Source organism: Eptesicus fuscus, chromosome 5 (genome assembly GCF_027574615.1).
Source record: "Eptesicus fuscus isolate TK198812 chromosome 5, DD_ASM_mEF_20220401, whole genome shotgun sequence".
NCBI classification, from domain to species: domain Eukaryota; kingdom Metazoa; phylum Chordata; class Mammalia; order Chiroptera; family Vespertilionidae; genus Eptesicus; species Eptesicus fuscus.
In genome coordinates, this window is record NC_072477.1 from 6,610,045 (window position 1) to 6,630,420 (window position 20,376).

General features: G+C 45.1%; 1 non-coding gene across 1 annotated transcript; it reads left to right on the forward strand.

Annotated features, from left to right (window-relative positions):
* Positions 1 to 8,318: 8,318 nt before the first annotated feature.
* On the forward strand, positions 8,319 to 8,395 carry MIR370 (microRNA mir-370). The gene has a single exon (NR_129003.2). It is a non-coding gene; the product is annotated as a microRNA mir-370 (primary transcript).
* Positions 8,396 to 20,376: the final 11,981 nt, after the last annotated feature.

A 20,376-nucleotide genomic window follows, 5' to 3' on the forward strand; every position in this document is an offset into this window, starting at 1 on the left:
CCCCTCGACTCAGCAGATCCCCCCTCCTACTACTTGCCCCTCTGGAAGGCTGCCCCCAACCCTCTACCCCGGTCTGTTGCCCCTGGGAGGACGCAGGCCAGCCTTTGTGAGCCCGGGAGCCACGGTGGGCCCTGGGCCTCTCCAGGTGGCCTGGCCCTTGAGATGGGGAATTGGCTGCAGAACAGCCCCTCACCGCCCCCCACTGGCCCCGAGCACTCACCCCCTTTCTCTGCTCCTCTCCCTCACTGCCTCATTGTGACAGAAGCAGCGCTCCACCAGCCAGCGGTGCCTTTGCCATTCAGCTCAGGGCAAGGTACGCGGGGAAAGTGTGCATCCTTGCTCTGACCCCAGCCTGCCTCCTCTGCAGCCAGCCCCTCTCGCTCGCTCGGGACTTAGCTCCGTAGGAGCTGCTCTAAGGCCTAGACGTGCGGGCTGCCAGCCCGGGCAGGGAGCCGCGCTGCAGCCTTCCGGCCAAGTACCGGCCTGCCTCTCTCTGCTCGATGCCTCCAGTAACAGGGAGCTCCCTCTCTCCCGGAGCAGCCCGCTCAGGGCTCGCACACGGCGCTGCTTTGCCGAGCCCTCCCCTGCTTTCTGCATCTGCCTCCGTGGCTCATGCAGCCCCCTCACCCCCTCTGCCCTCCGCTCTTTGCAGGCAGCCAGCTCCCTCTCGGTCCTCTCCTTCCTGTGCGGTGGAGCAAGCCCCCCATCAGGGGTCAGCTTTGGGGTTCCGGTCCCGCTCCCAATTACAGCCGTCTACACCTGTCCCGCGTCCCTGCCCCTGCAGTTTGGGAGCTGGGAAGGGGCCCTTTGCCCTGCTGTTCTGCAGTGAGCCCAGGGGAGGGCGCGGGTCTCCCCTCCCGGGTCCAGCTGCTCTGGATCTCCCTGTTGAGCGGCTTCCGAGCCCTCTCAGGTTTTTATGGCCCCCTTGCTAGTTGCCAGGGAGAAAGCTCTCTATGCAAACCCTGCCTTTTCCGCAGGAGCCACCAGGCGGGCGGCCCTCATCCGCCTGCTGCAGCCTCCTCGCCGCCGCCGCTGCCGCGACCGCGGCGGGACCCGCAGGCAGCCGCTGCGGGGCTGGGGGCCTCCCGCCAGAGTCAGGCAGACCGGGCTTGACTCCAAATCTTATCTGTGACCACAGGAATTCCCTTCACCTTTCTGAGCCTCCGTTTTTCCTCTGAAAAGGATATGAGAGGGGCTTCCACTGGCTTGAAGTGAGACTAAAGGAGATCAGAGTAGCCTAGCTCACATCAGAAACTAGTGCAGTAGACACGGGGATCCAGGGAGGGAGGCACGCATGGAAGGAGCGTCACCAGAGAGAAACCGGTCTGGCCTTCTCCAGACTTGCACAGGATGCAGAGGGGACCCTCTACATGGCGGAGGGACCCCTCTGCCGGCTTAACCACGCACGCCAAGCCCGTTAGACGCAGCTGGAGGCTGCCCTAGGCCTGTGAGCTCACAGTAGATGCAGTAAATGGTAAAAATGACATGGAAGCCCACATCTGTATTTAATAAAGCAAGAATTTGCATTATATGTGCAGCCCGAGGGGTCCCGGGGGGCTGAGGCATAAGACACGTCTTCCCTTGCCATCTCCTCGCTTCCTAGAAGGGCCAGGGTAGACGGGGTGTCTGAGGAAGAGAAGCCCCAGTGTCTAGGCACCCACAGACTGTGGGAATCCGTCCCCCATCCATGCCCTTTCCCCCCAAGCCACCGTAGCGCACCTACCTTCCCCGGGCCCAGACCCGAGTAGGAGAGACTGGGAAGCCGGACTCGGAGCTGGATGCTTGCTGGCTGCTTCCTGTCCTCGAAGCTCAGGCTGGTGGGGAAAGAGAACAGGGAGTGAGTCACTGTAAATCAAGTGATCAAGGGGATGATGGCAGCTGAGATTTATGGAGCCCGATGTAGGGGCCAAGCTCCGAGCTGGGCTGTCTGCGTCGGACTGTCCCTGGCAGCAACTCCAAGCACTGGCCTCAGAATCCCCACTAGGTTGATGAGGAAACTGAGGCAGGGAAAAGTGAAGTCCCCTACTCACCGTCTCTCAGCTGGTGTGAGGCCAAGCCGGGATAGAACCCTAGTCTGTCCGAGGCTCCCACCACACCCTGCAGCTGAACAGCTCAGCGAGGCTGTGCTGAGTGCTGGGGGGACGTGGGTGGGCAGGGATGGATTGATTAGTTATAAGCACCTCCCAGCGGTGCTTGAGATCCCAGGCTCCTCTGTGGCCCAATCCGTTTGAAGGGCAGATTCAAAATTAGGTGGTAGCACCTATGGGCAGAGGCTTATGAGGATGGCGTTATTACCCTGACGTGGGGAGGGCCCGCCCTCCCACCTCCAAGCAGATTGCAGATGGAGATGGGGAGGGCTGGGGCTTGTTTGTGTGGACAGTGAGTTAGGACAGAGCTGCCTCCTGGGGAGGGCTGGCTTTGGAGGGGGATGAGGGCTGGATGGTTGACACCAGCAGCCCCTCACCACAGAAAAGTGCCCCCCCCCAGTAGACCCACTCTTGGGGGGAGATCCCCCAGCCCCATCTCTGACACAGACAGCCACTCTGAGCCTCTGCACCTCAGTTTCCCTACCTGTGCAAGAGAGATGGAAACTACGTCATTGCAAGGAAGCCCCTGCTCTCAGGCCCTCTCTCCAGCCCCCTACCTCTGCTACAGTCTCCAGACACCTGTCTGCTTGCCAGAGCAATATTCAACAGTTTCAGTGCGGCGAGCGGGCGGGGCGAGCGGGAGGGGGCCTGCGGACGGAGAGGGGGGGAAGCTGCTGCATCAGGCAGGCTTGGGCCGGTGAAGATTTGTGCCAACTCACGGTGCGGTGGAAGCAGACGGTCTGAACTCTCCAGGCTCCAGCCGAGAGTCTGTGGCGCCCCCAAGTGCCACAAGGGGGCTGCCTGGGCCACATTTTAAGCCAGGAAATTGAGGAGGGGGAGGCCGTCAGTAGGGACTGGCGGTTTTACTTTTGTGGTGGCGCTTTAAACTGCGTCAGAAGTGTGATGGGGCCAACCTTCCCCGGGCTGGGGGCCCCTGGAGGGGTGGCCCGCCCTGCCTGGGGTGGCGCCAGCGCACCCCTCCCTCGCAGAGCTGTGCTGCAATGCAGCAGGCTGCCAGAGGGCCGGGGAGCTGTCCCGGGCCGCTTTTCCAAAGTGGGAAGTGCGGGATGCTGGAAGGGGGGAGTCCAGGAAACTGAGGGTGCAGAGGGGGTCTAGCAGCTGCCGAAGGGCCAGAAAGAGGGTGAGGTGGAGAGTGTGGTGTTGCTGGGGGCCTGGGGCGACTGCAGTGGACCCGGGGTCCAGTGTGCGTCATTTTGCAGTGATACCACTGGTAGCAGAGAGGGAGGGGGCTGAGAGATGGGGAAGAGAGGGGCTGAGGACAGCTAGGGTCGCTTGGCACCTACTTTAGGGCTAAAGCATCGACTCTTGTCCTCCCCAAAAAGCAAAAAAATGAAAAAGCATAAAAACAAAAAATCATCTGAAAGCGCTGCAGCTGACTTCTCCCCAGCCAGGCTGTGCAGAGCTCAGGGAAGGAAGAACCAGGTAGCCAGCTCTGCGCGGGGGGGAGGGAGGTGCTGTGGGCCCTGTCAGAGCCAAAGAAAAGGCGCAGGGGCCTGGGCAGGGCAGGGGGCCCTGTGGGAGGGTGGCTGGAGGTCTGGGGAGAGCATGGGGCGGGAGGCTGTAAGGTAGAGAGACGTGGGGATACAGGAGGCCCTGGCATGGGGAGAGGTGGCGTGGGGAAGTGGGTAGAAGCACAGGAGGGTCTGCAGTGGGAAGGAGGGCCTGGGGGAAGCTAGTGGGCATTTTGCCCTGTAGCCCCAGCTCCCAGTCCCCACAGTCTGGAGTGGTTTGCTCCCCCAGGCCTGGACCCCCTCTCATCCCCTCTGCACTCTGTGACTCAGCTCCCTGTTTCCCGCCCGGGGTTCAGCAGAGACCCCGGGCCCCTCTCTAATGACCTCATGTCCTCCACTTATTTTCACTTGTTGATTTTCAAACCCTTTAATTAGGAGAGATGTCAAACAGCACAGACGTACGTTGCTGTCACCCAGCTGTGGTCGCTATCATCTCTCTGTCCATCCGGACCTCCCACTGTCCTTTCCCCCGCCCGCCCCCCACCAACTGTTGTGAAGCCAGTTCCACCTCGTTATCTCTGAGGACTTTTCAGTATGTATCTCTGAAAAAGAGAGCTCTTCCGCTTTAAAAAACATAACCACGATGTCATCATCACAGTTCAAAAATTAACTCTTCTGCTTTAAAAACATAACCAATGTCATTATCACAGTTCAGAAATCAACAGCATTTCCTCAGTGTCCGTCCAACATTTATTCAGCTTTCCAGTATCCCCGATCAACTTCCTTTCCAGCCGGTCCAAGTCTCCCCTGCGCTCTTGGAGGCCCTGGGCTCGCAGAAGTTAACTGCAGCTGTACATTCAAGGGCCTGCAGCTGGACTACCCTCGCCCCAGGGAGTAACCCAACCTCAGTGAGTTTCAGTTTTCTCATGGAAAACGGGACAAGTCCTGGGTCTCTCCCAGGGTCACTGAGCGCAATGGAGATAATGCACACGAAACCCCTCAGCCCTGTGTCTAATGCATACCAGACGCTCAGCAAGCAGGAGGGGCCAGCATTAATCCCTCTCCCATGGAAACCTCTAAAGGGGCGTTGGGTGGGGTAGGCAAACAGCTGGCTGCCGTCCACCAGGCAGTCCACCCCCTAAGTGGGTAAGATATCCCAACGAGGTCCCCGGGCTGGAACCTCTCGCTGAGCTGGCTCACAGGCCAGCTTCTCCCCTAGCAGACAGCAGTTGCTGCATCCCAGGCCCCCCCTCCACCCCACAACCCCGGGACCCCACCGTGGGAAGTCCAGGTGGGACCACTACCCCAAACTGCGGTGTTTACAGGCCAGCCCTGGGCACCACGGGGGGCGGGAGGGGGGGCAGCACACTGCTTAAATGGGGCAGATAATTTCTAAAAAGTGTGTGTCTGTCACGCAGGACATCCCGGCTTTGTCCCTGCACACAACGCGGCCCGATGGCGTAAGCGGAGGGAAGGAACGTTTAATGGTCATTTGCTCAGGCCAGGCACTGTCTGTCCTCTCTCCAGCCTCACCCGGCTGTCTCACTTCCCTTTACTTTACAGAGGTTAGTGACTTGTCCAAGGTCGGCTAGGAAGCAGGACCCAGGATTCCAACCCAGGTTTGTCTGATTTCTGTGCATAATGGAGAGGAGGAAGGAGGGGTATCAGCTGTGACGGGTGGGTGGGTGGATGGATGGATGGATGGATAAGAAATAGTTTCTCACCAAGGTGAAAAGCTTACTTGTTCAGTGAAGAGGGGTCCTCTGCGCGGAGCGCCTGCCTTCCGTCCTGCCTCCGAGTGCACTGACTGGCTCAGGTGGCTCGGGGACAACAGGTGGGCTGGCCGTCCACGGGGACCCAGTCCCAGTTGTGTTGCTGGAGCTGCTCAGCGTCAGCTCTGAGTCCCAGCCGCCTTCACAGTGCACGGAGACAGCAGGCAGCCTCCCCTTCCCATTGGCTCTCCTGGATGGATGAGTACTCCGTGACCCTCACCGCATGCTCGGGCCTTTTCTAGCCACTTGGCGTAATTGCATCTCATCTAACTCATCACAGCCAACCTCCATGATAACAATTACCATCCTGCAGTAGATAAAAGGAAACTGAGGGTTAGGAAGGACACGGGACTTGCCCCAAACCACACAGGGAGCGAATATAGACTCGGCATTTGAACCCTAGCTTGCTTTTCTTTCCTTTTTTTTTTTTTTTTGTGATTGTGCCTGAAAAATCCTGCCCTCCTTGGGGGTTCACCCATGTCGGACCCAACCTCCTGGTTCATCAGGGAGCTGGACTTCTTATCCTCTGGACTCTAAATTTATTTCTCAAGTAACACCTTCTCTAGCTCATCCTGTTTGTTAGGGTCACACACACAAGGGTCAGACATATCGCTGACATCCTCCGGAATAATTTAATGAAGTCCAACTAAAGTCCCGGTAGTTCACGTTACGACTGAATGCTAAGGGGACCAGATGCACAGAGGACTCGAGAGCCTGAAGGGGTGCGAGGCAAGGCAAGAGGGAAACAGACAGTGGGCTCAGGGGCACACCAGCAAGCCTCCCCCAAAACCTGCTTTCCCTCGGCAGGTACATTTGGAGTATCTGCTGAAGGTGTGCGCCCTGTTACCCACATCCCGGACACTCGGGTCTCAATCCCAGCCCCACCATGGACTAGTTTCGTGAGTTCAGACCAAGCAGTTAACCTCTATGCCTCAGTTTCCTCAGTTGCAACATGGTGATACGAATAGCACCTTATTGATGGGTCCGTGAAGATGAAATAACTCAGACATTTAAAGTGCTTAAAACAATGTCTTCCATAGGGTGAGCACTCAAATGCTTCATTGTAATTGACATCATAATTGCTATACCTGTTCTCACTGAGGCGGCAGTTAATGTCTTTGCCTGATAGGAATCATTGCCCAATTGCCCACATTTTGCCGATAGCCGAACAGGTACTCTGGTGTATGCGATTGATTGCCTTTGGAGCGGGAGGTGGTCAGACAAGCCCTCCCACCCCCCCAGCCATGCATCCACACCCCCGCCTTGCAGGCCCCCGGGAGCATCGGGGAGGAAGAGCTACAACGCTGAGGCAGGCATTGGACTTAGGGTTAGACAGACTTCGGAGCCAGAGCTCCCACGTTTGCTTTGTAGTTCAGCGTCTTCCTAGCTGTGTGACTACGTGCAGGTCACTTACCTTCTCTGAGGCTCAGTTTTCTCATGTGTAAAATGGGGATAATTATATCTAAATTAGGGAAACATTCTCCTTGTTGTTTCTATCACCCCCTTTCCTGTTCACTTTTGCTCCATACTTTTGACCCTTGGACAACACAGGGGTGAGGACTGCTGACCCCCCTCACACAGTCAAAAAATCTGTGTATAACTTTAGACTCCCCTAAAACTTAACTACCAATAGCCTCCTGTTGACCAGGAGCCTTACAGATAAGATAAACAGTCAATTAACACATATTTTGTATGTTATGTGTATTTTATATTGTATTATGATAATAAAGTAAGCTGTAAAAACAGTAATTAAAAATAATAAGAAGGAGAAACAACCTTTAGAGTATTTACTGAAAAAATTCTACATATAAGTGGACTTGCTGTTTAAATCTGTCCTTCAGGAGTCAGCTATTGGTCTTATGACCATCTCCTACCCGCTCTACTTATTTATTATTGTCTGTTTTGTTTATTGCTATATCCTAGGCACCTACATGCAGGCTCACAATTTTTTTTGGGGGGGGGGAGGTGGGGGGTGATGCTGTTGAATTGGACCCACCGCAGAGGACTGTCAAGTTTGCAAAGCAGGCAGCATGGTGCCTGGTGGAGAGTGTGCATCCAATAAATATCGGCTAATTATGATTATTATGTCTAATCCACAGGACTGCTGTGGCGAGGATCAAACAGGATAATGTATGCTAAAGCATGCTGTGAGCACAACGTGCTTGGTCCAGGAGGTACCACATTATCGCTCCTCGGCTGCTTACAGGGAAGTCACACTTAAACTTCATGCTTTGCATTTTTACACCACCTGGGTGGGAGGGGAGACTGATGGGTTACTGCCACCTGAGGCTCAGCCAGGGGGTGGGTCCCCACTGAGGGATGAAGGCAGAGCTGGGAGCCACATCCTGGCTCCCAGCGAGGGGTCTCTCCAGGACTCCATATCAACGCCCCCATAGATGTGGTTATGACTGTATCACACTGTATACACATACATTATATATATCTATAAACACACATATATAGACACATATATATGCCAATATTTATTTAATTTAATCTTTCATGTCTCAGGAAGCTGGCCAAAAGTATTGTCAGGAAGGGTTAGAGTAGAAGCCTCCTTGGTTTCTGGGAAGTTACTGATGTTTCTCACATTGATATTTCTCTCTTTCTCTCTGTCTCTGTCTCTCTGTCTCTCTCTGCTTCCTTAGTTCTCTCCATAAAGCAATAAAGAAAAAAAGAATCTCACAGTATAGACGCCCCTGGGAGTGGCCCCATTCTGTGAAGTGAATCCTTTACTTGGACATCTGCTCTCCAGGGTGCTTGTGTCAGCTTTGATGCCATGTTCAGAATAGAATAGACTAACAATTTCTTACCCGAGGCCCATCCTCCTGACATCCGCTGGGCCTGAGCATTGAGATAATTCCGTAGTCAGTTTGGGGGCTGTATGACCAGCACATGGGCGGCAGGGGTGCGGCAGGGCGATTCGCCCACGATGGAGCCGCGGGGGTGTTGCCGTCCTCAGCCTACGAATCGCACAAGTTGGGGCACAAGACAGGCCAGGTCACGTCTCTGCAGTTACACAGCTCATGAGTGCCTGCTGGGGTGGAACCTGGTCTGTCTGTCTGTCTAGCACCATGGCTTGCTGCTGCAGAGGGAACAGACATTTGGGTGAGGGGCTCAGAGATGGGATGGGGTGGGGCTTTACCTGGCTGGCTGGGCATGAGCAGAACAGCTGGCTTTGCTTAGGGACTAGGGCTGTGGCTGTCGTACAGTTTTGGAAACAGGCACACAGAGGCTGGTTAGCTCTCTCGATGTCACCCAGTGGGTCAGGGTGTGAGTCTGGGTTTGGAGGCAGGGGGTGTGGTGTGCACACCTGTGCTCTGACCATCGTGCCTGTGAGCACAGGGATGGAGTCTAAGGGTCTGGGTTCGAGTCCTTTTACCACCTCCAGCAAACCACTGGCTCATGGAAACTAATTTTAAAGAATACTTATAAGTGATAAAGTTTTATACATATATATATATAAAAGGAGCAGGGGAAGGTACACAGGAGATGGGGGAGTGATGAGCTGAGGTAGAGGGCAGCAAGGGTTATGCTTGGCAATAGGAATGGAGGTGGGGGTCATGCCTGGTTATTGTGCCCGTTTGAACAAGTGATACGATGAGGGAGACGTGCCCAGAAGAGCGATGAGAACCGGTCATGTGCCAAGGATTGTGATTAGTTCCCCAGAGCCAAGGGGGATATACAGAGAGATTGGAGTGGTTTGTCGTTGTTAATTTTATTATTAAAAATAAAGAAATCATGGAAATAAAGGCCTTGAATAGAGCAATTGTGAGAACGTGTTCTGGACAAAAGAGGATGATTAATCCAGGTCTGCTTGCCTGACATTAACAGACAGAAAGGTCTAGGCCATTTCTTCCTTTTCGTGGACTGTGTGTCCCACAGGAGGGGCGCACTGGGCCTTCTCCGCCAGAGAAATCTTGGCTGTGGGGAGGGACACTGTAGACAGGTATGCGCGGGGCTTCATGGGTGTTCACTGAAGAGGTAGAAATGAATGCATGCGTGAATTAAAGTAGAGAGGGTCAGGCATGGACCAGTGATGAGAATGGGGTTTTAAACAAGGATTATGAATAATCTGGTTCACCCCGCCCCCTAAATCCACCAAGGCCCAGTCTGTTGGGACTGTGGGGAGGAGGCATACCAACAGGCGTAGAGAATGGTCATTGGTGTTGGGCTGAATGGTGGCCTCAAGTGTATTTATTACGTAGTTAACAATGAATTAGATGAGCCATAAAAGATAAATGACAAAATGAAAGATGGTGAAGAATGGGCCATCAAAGACAATGTATTATGAATTATGGATTGAGATTAACTCACGTAGGTACAATTATGGACTATTTCAAACAATAGAACCAAGCAAAGCTTGTGCCTCTGGTGAGAAAGCATTGGTATAGAAGTACTAAGTGATATTTTTGTTCTGGGTCAGGGCTGAGCTCATGTGTTTATTGTATTAAAAAAAAAATAAGTACAGCCGAAACCGGTTTGGCTCAGTGGATAGAGCGTCGGCCTGCAGACTCGGGGGTCCCAGGTTCGATTCCGGTCGGGAGCATGTGCCTTGGTTGCGGGCGCATCCCCAATGGGGGGTGTGCGAGAGGCAGCTGATCGATGTTTCTCGTCGATGTTTCTAACTCTCTGTCCCTCTCTCTTCCTCTCTGTAAGGAGTCAATAAAATATATTTTAAAAAAAAATAAGTACAAGCAATATAAAAGACAAGTAAGAAACAATAACGAGATTATGGGTAGAATCAGAGATTATTGTTATTCCAACTCTGCATATCTGAGTCTATTGGGAAGAAGGTCTAGGCTGGTTCCTTGGTAAGAACCATAATGACAGACAGCTTATAATCATTCTTGATTTTGATTAGGGTGGTGAATTTGTGCATGTTTGCTGTAATAATAAAATTATTAGATGGAAAACTATGTCCAATGAGAGCTATTCTTGAGCCAGTGGTGAGACTGCGTCGTGAACCAAAGGCGGTGATTGTGCCTGTGCTGCTCACTTGACCATTGAAAACACCTGGCTTTACCCTAATCTATCTGCCTTGCGATCCACAGAATGGAGGCCCCAGAGCAAGTCTACTGAGGAAGACCTTGACTCTGACCTCTGTGAGAGATGAGCCATGGACCAACCAATGTGAGTGATGGTAAGTGTTGCTGCACATTGGGTGGTGGTTGATGGGTGTGTTTGTATTCTTAAACATGCATGGGCACAAATGAAACTAAAGATGGCCACACATCGAGACTTGTCACTATGCTGATGCGACTGTCATGAATCAAGGACGATGCATTTCATTTGGCATAACTGCCACCAAATTCAAACATAAGGTAACTGGGATGTTCTCTATGTTAGAGAATGAGCTCAGAAAATAATTATAAACATATATATTTATGTTAATTTTATATATGTATATGAATAACTACAATATACATATAGTTAATATAAATCTGTTAATATAAATATAATTGTTATTTTTTCTTGGATTGAGTGGTGGATTCATATGTGTTTATAGATTTATTAAAAATAGATGCATACATAAATCAGAGAGTTAAGCATGGACTAATGAAGAGAATGTATGATTACACAATTCTGCAAATTTGATGGCCATTAAAACAAAAATATCTACCTTGTTTCATTTATTTTAATAGCATTATATCATTAATTTATACACTCTGGTTTATAGAAACACTTCCCTATTGATGAAGTTTATGCTGTTAAATCAGTGAGAGAGATAAACATACAGACATAAAGTATTGGTAGCTTTCTTTTTTACTTTTTTCAATTACACTTGACAAGTATGGTAGTTTTCTCTTCGTTGGATAAGAACTATAGGTATTCTTTTATGATATTTTAAAGGATAAATGAAAAAGGGGCTAAGTGCAGACCAATGAGGACAATGTTTCATAAACTAAGGAATTCAATTCTACACAAGTGAGAGATATTAAAAGTGATCCAGGGTGTTTTTTTCTTTTTTCTTTTTCTTTTGTTAATCCTCCCTTGAGGATACTTTTTCCGTTTTCTTTTTCTCTCTCTCTCTCTCTTTTTTTTTTTTTTTAGAGAGAGAGTGGAATGGAGGGGGTAAGACAGAAACATTGATGTGAGAGAGACACATTGATTGGTGCCTCCCACATGTGCCCTGTGCCCTTGTCCCCAATCAAACCCGCGACCCTTCAGTCCACGGGCCGACGCTCTAACCACTGAGAAAAACAGGTTAGGGCCAGGTTGTTCATTTTTTAAGTAGTTGGTTTCTGTTTCCCAAAATGAACACACAATAGTTTATTTAATCATGCAGTATTTATGATAATTTTGACTCTTATTTGGGTGAATAAAGTATGTAAAGAAAATGTAAGTAATAGTCAATGTTCTTAAATCTTCAGCTGAAAAGTTGTTCCAAGTGTTCATAAGTGAGTAAATGCATGAATGAACAAATTTATGAATAAAACAAGAAGGGGCAAACATGGGTCAATGATGATAATATCTCATTATCCTAGAATTAAGATGATTCTAATTCTGTATATCCAAGGTCTGTTTAAAAACTGTGTTGGTTAAGGAGTAATTAATTTTCTTGTTTTTGCATGGTGATGTGTTAGATGTTGATTTTAATACTAAAAATAAATAATTACACAAGTAATTATTTACAAGAAAGGCCAAAATTCAAGAAAGGCCAAAACATAGACTGGTGATGCGAATGACCTAAGGATTAATAGATTAGAGTTAATTTAGTTCTATTGTTTTTATTGTGCTCTTGACTTCCAAATAAACAATCTAGCCTGCTTCATCCCTTTTATGTGCATAGTTTGTTTAGACATTTCTCCCTGGAGAAAGATCTAGGCTATGAACTCTCTGCGCAAGGAGCACAATGGGAGATGAAAGGTAACGTTCTACTTGTGGGTGAGAAATTGGATTTTTGGTTGCTCATTAAAACTTCTTTAGAAATGATTAAATAAAACAAAAAAAAAAGAAGCATGGACCAAGGATCAAACATGATGATTAATTCCATTTGGCTTCATTAGAAAAAGTGCTAGGCTATTACCAAAGGGTAAAGCGTAAATATTAACACTATCCAATAGAACTTTCTGCACGGATGGCCTAATGATGAGTGTGTATAATAAAGCAAGGATTATTATCACTATGTTTTTGAAGCACTGAAGTCTGTTAAAGTGTAGACATTAATTTATAAAAAGGGAAGATACTTACCTAAATCAGAAAATTGAAGTGGACCAAGGGTGAGTTTGTGTCAAATGATAAGAATTATTAATCCAGTTTGTTCATTAAGTTCATTAAACAACAACAACAAAAATCCAGTTGATTATCCCTGTTAGTAATGAACAGGTTGAGAGGTGTTAGTTTTAGTCCAGTGTTTTTGACCAGTTTCTTTGGAATGAATAAGTCACAATCAATGACTTAAAAACAGACAGATCATGGACCTGTGATTTACATGACTTATAAAGCAACTATGAGGATAAATTCAGAGTTCATTGCTGGTGTCCATAATGGTGTTTATAAATAATTACTCGTGAGTATTATTTATAAAGGCTATAAAGTCTTGGCTCCAACCTTATTTGTTTAAGGTTTATAGTTTAAGTTCATGTTAAGTTTGAGCTGATGATGGATTTATCCTTGCTAATTCCCTTCTAAAAACTATAGGATTTTAATTAATCCATATCTAATAAAATTAAATACTAAATAAGCAAATAGCTAAATACATAAAGAGGGTCATGAATGGGCATTGGTGAAATGTGTCCAAGTTAGATTAATCCAACTTTGAACAAGTGAGGTCCATTAAAACACGATGAAAGCGGTGCTTCATTCATCTTACAGTTGTGCAATACTTCATTTTGTTGTTCACCACTAGTGATTTATACATCCCACCAGTGAGAAAGACTTAGGTTCCTAACCAACTGAGATAGAACACAAAGAAAGATAGAAAATTGTTAATGACATAAAACGAGACATTCTTGGATTTTTTTGTTGCATATTTAAAGTGTCAACAAATTAAAGAAAACCAAAGAAGGGGCCAAGCATGGCCATGAGAAGTGTGGGTTTGCCTAAAGAATATTGATTGACCCATATGTGCAGCAGTGAGGTTCACATTAGAAATAAATCCTGTGGTTGAGTTGTGGGAGAAATTAGGCAAAGGACCGAAGGGAGTGATACTCTTACGTATTATTCTTGCTTTGTGTGACTCACGGATGTGAAGTAATTTTTTTCTCAATCAATGAATAAATCAATAAACAAATGTATAAGAAAAAAAACAGTGCCAAGCCTAGACCCATGATGGATATCTTGGGAAAACCCTATAACTCTGAGGTTAATTATTAAAAACGTAATTTCCTGCCCCATGAGACATGAGCTTGTAGCTGAAGTTAAAAAGGGCATCTTGCCCTTGACTTTGGTAGATCTTAGGTATGGGTCCTTTTGTTAGTGAATAGGTTCATGGGTAAATAAAGAAACATAGCAGTGAATAAAGACAAAGAGGACTAGATAGTTACTAATTATGCAAGTATGTAATGAGATATATATGCTCATTAAATTGTTGCTGCAGAGCTGACTTCCCCTAATTACCATGTTGGTTAGAAACAGGGGCAGATATGTAAGAGTTGATGTTGTTTCTGGTGGTTGTTGTTAAGAAAAGGGAAACAAAATAAACAATCAATTACAGAGCTACCTAATTAAAGATGACCAAGGGATGGGCCCATGTTAAGGATGCATTACGATTAAATCAGTTCTTCTTAATCAGTATCATTTTTGAAAAACCCTTGTAGTTGTTTTCCTTTGGGTGGATGTTAGTGTTATTTAGGACTCTTTCCCGGGGCATGTAGGTTTATGAATATTGATAATATTATAATAAGTGAATAAAGGAAAAGATAGTTTCAAAAGAGGGCAAACCATGAGGGTATTGGGCTCTGCCCACTTTGGGTAAAGAGCATTGAGACAGTTACCTGTGATAGTATTTTGGATAATTTTGCATTTATTTTGAAGGAAAATGAAAATAGTAATGTCATTTCATGAGTAAATAAATTAATAGATTCATAAAGTAGGGTCCAGTATGGATCATTGGTGAGAATATGTCTGGAAATAGGATGTAAGTTTACCTAATTCTTTTTTTCTTTACATGTATATTTTATTGATTTCAGAGAGGAAGGGAGAGAGAGAGAGAGAGAGAGAGAGAAAAATCAGTGATGAGAGAGAATCATTGATTGACTGCCTACTGCATGCCTCTTACTGGAGATCAAGCCTGCAAACCAGGCATGTGCCCTGACTAGGAATTGAACTGTGAACTCCTGGTTCATAGGTTGACGCTCAACCACTGAACCAAACCGGCTGGACTAACTTAACCTAATTCTATTCAAACAGGACCCATATCAAAGATAGGCTCTTACCTATGTGTGTGATTTTAATAGAAAGAATTTGGAATAGGCATAGTTCTTTTAAAAAAGTAAGTTTGTATTGATTTTTAGAGAGAGGAAGGGAGAGGAAAAGAGAGATAGAAACATTTACGAGCTGCCTCCTGCACACCCTCCACTGGGGATCAAACTAGCAACTCAGGCATGTCCCCTGACGGGAAATCGAACCTGAGACCTCCTGGTGCAATCCATTGAGCCATACCCCTGGGCTAGGCATTATTCTTAATTCTTCGGCTAGGATTGAGATTCAGCAGTTGTCATCATATCACATATATAAATCTAATTAAAATGAAAAGAGGGACATTCGTGGGCTCATGGAATGTGATGAAAACTGAGGTCATGAGAAATCTGGATGAGTAGGGCTAAGTTCTCTGAAAAAATCTACACTACTTCAATTTTCTAAAAACTGCCCTTTACTCCACAGATTCAATCCCATCTGGCTTGGTTCTTATCCAGTGAGGAGGACCTTTGTGGTTACTTCTTTGCAAAAAGAGGCAAAGGGACTCATGTAAGTAATGGAGTTCATTTTCTTGATTTGGAGGGGGTGATTCCTATGGTCCATGGAATTCTTTCAAAGGAATGAGTGGCTCCTGCAAACAGAAATAAAGTCCGAGAATGTCATGCATGGACCACTAGTGGGGACGCATAGTGAACCACTGAGTAAGACTAGTCCATTTTAAGACAACTGAGATACAGTAAACATAGATTTAGAGAGTTTTTTTTTTTTTTTTTTTAAATATATTTTATTGATTTTCCACAGAGAGGAAGAGAGAGGGATAGAGAGCCAGAAACATCGATGAGAGAGAAACATCGATCAGCTGCCTCCTGCACACCCCCTACTGGGGATGTGCCCCGCAACCAAGGCACATGCCCTTGACCGGAATCGAACCCGGGACCTTTGAGTCCGCAGGCCGACGCTCCATCCACTGAGCCAAACCGGTCTTGGCCAGATTTAGAGAGTTTTGCATTCATTTTCAGAATTGCCTAATATTCCACTTTAGTTTTGCACCACATTTAAAATTATTTGTTATGGATAATGATATAGTTTGTTAAATCATTGAGAGGGAGCACCTAGGAAGATGGAAAGTATTGTCAGTGTTCTAATTGTGGGGTGAGATAGTAGGTTTATTGTACTGTTGTTCTATTTTTAAAATATGAAGACATTAAATGAACGATGAACAAGCAGAGTGGTAAAACCCATGTGATGGGCATTAAGCAAGGTTATTGATTAATTCCTATTTGCAACACTGAGGTCCAATTAAAAGATCTCATTTATTAGCTCTGTGGGAAATAAACCTGTAAACTGATACCTACAGTATTCAAAGATATTATTATTGGGGTTTTGTGACTCATTGGAATAAACTTTATCAGTAAATCCATGAATGAACTAATCAATAATGCATAATCAATCAATCAATAAAGTATAAATAAATAGATGAAGAAAAGTGTTGAGCTTGAATCAATGTGTATGAATCGAGAACGTTGGTTAAACCCTAAACTCTTAGAAAGAGATGGTAAGGGAATAGAGTTCAGAGCAGTTCAAGCCCATTGGGGATCTGAAGTTCAAGGCCATTGGGGATTTGGCTCTTCGGTCTTAGTAGTTCCTGAGTGTGGGTTGTATTGATGTAAGTGAATTAATGAATGCATGAATAAATAAATATGTGAGTGAATGAAGACAAAGAGGATCACATATGGATCATTTATGAGACAGTATCATGAAACAAGAATTATTAGTGATTATTTGTTTACAGTGAGTTCCCATCTCACCGGTAAGAACTGTCCTCCCCTTTGGAGCACCTGCTCGTAAGTGTCCCTGTTGCCATTCTGGGCCGAGGGGAGGCGGCCGATTGTTGGTGTTATTAAGAAGGAAAAAATGTTTACCTAAACAAATGATTACTTAACTCTCCAGTTAGAAAGAAGCAAGCATGGGCCAGGGTTGAGGATGTGTAATAGGATACCAGTCTGCGTTAATCTAAATGTGTGTGCTGAATTTATTAAAAAAAAAAAAAAAAGGAAAAGGGATATAGTCAGTGATTTCTGTGGGTAAAGAGCCTGTGGGCAGTTGTCAGTATTTTTGGTATTCCAGTATAGGGTCTATAGATTCTTGGTAATTATATACGTTATTAGCTATTGAGTAATATGATGATACCTCAAACAGTTACCTAAAAGAGGGGAAACAGTGGATAGTATGAAGCGTATCACGTGAAATGAGGTTGACTAACCCTGCCATACCCAATGATGTCCATGTATAGAATGTGGGACCTAGTTTTTTGTTTTTGTTTGTTTTTTTAACTTTGATTAAGTAGAGACAACTGCATGTAATAATGGTATTTCAATTCCAGGTTTCATTTGGAGAGTTTTTATTATTTTGTATATAATTTTATTATGTTTATATTTTATATAGTATATTTTATATATTTATTACACATAATACATATTTTTAGAAAAATGATGATCAAATTATACAGGTTGGCAAAAGTAGGTTTAAAATTGTTTGTATGGAAAATAATACAAGAATTAATAAATAGTAAAGAAGAATAAACTTTGTTTCTTATATTCACAACTGTAAGCCCACTTTTGCTCCACCCTGTATATCATATTATATATAATGTAATGATGATAAAATATATAATATATATTTTTAGAAAAAATAGATGATCAAATTATTTCATTAATAATTAAGTAAATGAAAGAAGTTAATCAAGTGCATAAAACAAGATAAAGCTAGTTTTATTGGTGAGAATGTGCCATGATAGTAGGTTTTAAATGTCTCCAATTCTGCACAAGTAAAACTTGTGAAAATGATTATTAGGCTATTGACTAAGAGTAGGGGTTATATGGCCATGCGATCTGTGATGCTTACCAGCCTCATACTTGAGTTGAATGTTGGATTGAATGATGCTTGCTTACTACATTGCTCAAAATTAAAAATAAAATAAGCTGATAAATAAAAGGAGTACAGTTTTCACACCAATAATGATAGTGAATATGATTCAGGTTGATGATTGATCTGGAGTGCAAAAGTCATGTCTACTTAAAATATCTAATACAGACTGTCTGGAATTGGCTTGACAGTATGCACACACTACAGCCAACTCAACCATTCTCTAATGAGATGAGTATAAGTTACTGCCAGAGTTCGTGTTCTTGGTTTGGGGAGTTTGTTCATGTGTTTTAAAGGAAGTATCTTAAGTAATGGGAGAGATATTTATCTTATAGATGCATATTACAGAGTGGGGCAAAAGTAGGTTTATAGTTGTTAGTATGGAAAATAATATAGTAATTAATAAATACTAATACAAGAATAAACTCTGTTTCACATACTCACAACTGTAAATCTACTTTTGCTTCACCCTGCATATATTTCAAACCTTGGTTCATACCATCGTCCCATCCTTGGCCAATGATTTTATAAAAACACATAAAATAACAAAGCACCATTGACCAAGGATGGCACTTTAGTATGAATCAAGACTCCATGATTAATCATTTCTGGGGGCCACAAAAATGTCATTTTAGTTTGGCACCAAAGTGTATTGAGACATCCCTCCTTGGCAAAGATGGAAGTTGTTGACTTGTGGAGGGTGGAGAACACAGGAAGATGGATAACTTCCATGTTTCATTTGTGAGGGAAGTGGGTGACTCCTGCTTGTTCATGCTGCCCTCTGACCAATGTGGACACATTAAAGAGACAAGCAGAACCCTGTTATCACTATGACGTTGAGATGAAGCAGAGCTGTTGGTCCATCCATATGGGCAACCTAGAAGGGCACTGAAAAAAGGCACTCAGCTCTGTGGGACAAGTGGGAATAGACTTATCTTTACAATAGTCATTCATCTTGTTCTTGGCATTTGTGATTCATGGATATTGGCTGCATTTCAAAGTATGCATGTGCACATGATCCAGAAAGGAGGACATGAAAGAAGAAATCAACAATGCCAAGTCTGAATCAATGACGAGTGTCCTGAGGTGTTTGAATTCAGGACTTTGATTAAACTCTATAGGTCTGAGGTGATTACAAGATAATATCTAGTTATTTCTTCCATGGCACAAAAAGGGAGGTTTCAGGACCCTTTTCTTGGGCCTTATTTTCTTTGGGTTACTTTTTGTTATACATGAAATAATGCGTAAGGAAAGAAATGAAAGAAGACCAAGAGAGTCACACATTGTTTAATTATGAGTATGTTTTGAAACATTTCTGAAGCACTGAGGTCTAGGCAAAGAAATAGATCAAGGTTTTACCCCTTTCAGAGGGAGCAAATAGACAGGTATTTGAATGTTGTTATTATGGAATGATGGTGGATTGCTGGTGTTTATTTTATTAAGAAAAGGACAAACATGTTTGCATAAATAATTAATTATCTATTTTACAAAATAGAACAATCACAGACCAATGATGAGAATATGTCCTATGATAAGAATAATGATTAATTTAAGATAGTTTACTGAGCATACGATCACATGCTAATATTATTCAAAGTTTTTGTGTAATGAGTTATAATTATGTGACCTAATTATGTATTGCTATAAGTGAATGAATACATTCATATTTCACTTAAGAGATGAAAAGCACATAGCAATGAGGAGTCTTATGAAATAAGGATAATGATTATCCTGTTTTATACAACTGACATCCATATTTTTTAAAAACCCAGGCTTTTTCATTTTGCATAATGTGTATGTAGACAGCTGCACATAATAGCGCGTATTGTAGTTCTGGTTTGCTGCCTATTTTACCATTTTGCCTTTTCTTTATGAAGTGAACAGTTGGTAAAATTATTCTGTGAGTAATTAGATGTATGAATGAATGAATTAATTAATGAATGACTACAGTAAGTAGAGTTAGGCATAGGCCATTGTTAAGATTATGCCATGAAAGAAGGATTTACATTCATGCAGTCAAGAAAGATCTATTAAAAAGGACAATTTAGCCTTTACCTATGTAAAGCATTTGGATATATTTATAATAATCACTAGAGGCCTGGTGCACGAAATTCGTACACGGGAGGGGAGTGGGGGTGTCCCTCAGCCCAGCCTGTACTCTCTCCAATCTGGGATCCCTCTCACAATCAGGACTGCTGGCTCCCAACTGCTCGCCTGCCTGCCTTCCTGATTGCCCCTAACCGATTCTGCCTGCCAGCCTGATCACCCCCTAACCACTCCCCTGCCAGCCTGATTGATGCCTAACTGCTCTCCTACCAGCCTGTTTGCCCCTAACTGCCCTCCCCTGCAGGCCTGGTCCCCCCAACTGCTCTCCCCTGCAGGCCTTGGGTCCCCCCCCAACTGCCCTCTCCTGCAGACCCAGTCACCCCCAACTTCCCTCCTCTGCTGGCCTAGTCACCCCTAACTGCCCTCCCTTGCAGGCCTGGTCCCTCCCAACTGCCCCCCACTGCTGGCCATCTTGTGATGGCCATCTTGTATCCACATGGGAGCAGGATCTTTGACCACATAGGGGCAGCCATCTTGTGTGTTGGAGTGATGGTCAATCTGCATATTACTCTTTAATTAGATAGGATAGTTCTGATTTGTGGGTTAGATGGTGAATTTATTGGTATTCAGTATATTGTTTAAGATTAAAATTAAATAATTTAGTAAATAAAAATAGTGATATTCTTGGGCTAATGACATGAACTAAGTTTT